The sequence below is a fragment of the Arachis hypogaea genome, chromosome 18 (genome assembly GCF_003086295.3).
Source record: "Arachis hypogaea cultivar Tifrunner chromosome 18, arahy.Tifrunner.gnm2.J5K5, whole genome shotgun sequence".
Taxonomy (NCBI): Eukaryota; Viridiplantae; Streptophyta; class Magnoliopsida; order Fabales; family Fabaceae; genus Arachis; species Arachis hypogaea.
Window position 1 is genome coordinate 80,967,195 of NC_092053.1, and position 2,057 is coordinate 80,969,251.

Sequence of the window (2,057 nt, forward strand, 5' to 3'; positions counted from 1 at the left end):
GACTCCCCAACACCAAACTTAGAGTTTGATTGTGGCCTCCCAACACCAAACTTAGAGTTTGACTGTGGGGGCTCTAGTTGACTCTGTTTTGAGAGAAGCTTTTTATGCTTCCTCTCCATGGATGCAGAGAGAGATCCTTGAGTTGTAAACACAAGGTTGTCCTCATTGATTTGAAGGATCAATTCTCCTCTGTCCACATCAATCGCAGCTCTTGCTGTGGCTAGGAAGGGTCTTCCAAGGATGATGAATTCATCCTCATACTTCCCAGTATCTAGGACTATGAAATCAGCAGGGATGTAAAGGCCTTCAACCTTTACTAACACGTCCTCTACTTGTTCATACGCCTGTTTTCTTGAATTGTCTGCCATCTCTAATGAGATTTTAGTGGCTTGCACCCCAAAGATTCTCAGTTTCTCTATTACAGAGAGGGGCATGAGGTTTATCCCTGAACCAAGGTCACACAGAGCCTTAAAGATCATGGTGCCTATGGTACAAGGTATTAAGAACTTTCCAGGATCCTGTTTCTTCTGAGGCAATGTCAGTTGATCTAGATCACTTAGTTCATTGGTGAACAAGGGAGGTTCATCTTCCCAAGTTTCAATGCCAAATAATTTGGCATTCAGCTTCATGATTGCACCAAGGTATTTGGTGACTTGCTCCTCAGTGACATCCTCATTCTCTTCAGAAGAGGAATACTCATCTGAGCTCATGAATGGCATAAGGAGGTTTAATGGAATCTCTATGGTCTCTAGATGAGCCTCAGATTCCTTTGGTTCCTCAAAGGGAAACTCCTTATTGATCACTGGACGTCCCAGGAGGTTTTCCTCACTGGGATTCACGTTCTCCTCTCCCTCTTTGGGTTCGGCCATGGTGATCAATTCAATGGCCTTGCACTCTCCTTTTGGATTTTCTTCTATATTGCTTGGGAGAGTACTAGGAGGGATTTCAGTGATCCTTTTACTCAGCTGGCCCACTTGTGCTTCCAAATTTCTAATGGAAGACCTTGTTTCATTCATGAAACTTACAGTGGCCTTAGATAGATCAGAGACTAAGTTTGCTAAATTAGGGGTATTTTGTTCAGAGTTCTCTGTCTGTTACTGAGTGGATGATGGAAAAGGCTTGCTATTACTAAACCTGTATCTTCCACCATTATTAAAGCCTTGTTGAGGCTTTTGTTGATCCTTCCATGAGAGATTTGGATGATTTCTCCATGATGGATTATAGGTGTTTCCATAAGGTTCACCTAAGTAATTTACTTCTGCTATTGCAGGATTCTCAGGATCATAAGCTTCTTCTTTAGAAGATGCCTATTGAGTACTGTTGGACGCAGCTTGCATTCCATTCAGATTCTGAGAAATCATATTGACTTGCTGAGTCAATATTTTGTTCTGAGCCAATATGGCATTCAGAGTATCAATTTCAAGAACTCCATTCTTCATAGGCGTCCCATTACTCACAGGATTCCTCTCAGAAGTGTACATGAACTGGTTATTAGCAACCATGTCAATGAGTTCTTGACCTTCTGCAGGCGTTTTCTTTAGGTGAATGGATCCACCTGCAGAAGTATCCAATGACATTTTAGCTAATTCAAACAGACCATCATAGAATATATCCAGGATGGTCCATTCTGAAAGCATGTCAGTAGGACACTTTTTGGTCAGTCCTTTGTATCTCTCCCAAGCTTCATAGAGAGATTCACCTTCTTTCTGTCTGAAGGTCTGAACATCCACTCTAAGCTTACTCAGCTTTTGAGGAGGAAAGAACTTGGCTAAGAAAGCCTTGACCAGCTTATCCCAAGAGTTCAGGCTATCCTTAGGTTGAGAGTCCAACCACACTCTAGCTCTGTCTCTTACAGCAAAAGGGAAAAGCATGAGCCTGTAGACTTCAGGATCTACTCTATTAGTCTTAACAGTATCACATATCTGCAAGAATTCAGTTAAAAACTGAAAAGGATCTTCGGATGGAAGTCCATGAAACTTGTAGTTCTGCTGCATCAGAGAAACTAGCTGAGGTTTTAGCTCAAAATTGTTTGCTCCAATGGCAGGAATGGAGATGCT

The 2,057-nt window shown here is 42.0% G+C and overlaps 1 non-coding gene across 1 annotated transcript; it reads left to right on the forward strand.

Annotated features, from left to right (window-relative positions):
* Nucleotides 1-1,631: 1,631 nt before the first annotated feature.
* Nucleotides 1,632-1,739, forward strand: LOC112773757 (small nucleolar RNA R71). Its single transcript, XR_003188290.1, has one exon. It is a non-coding gene; the product is annotated as a small nucleolar RNA R71 (small nucleolar RNA).
* The last annotated feature ends 318 nt before the right edge of the window (nt 1,740-2,057 follow it).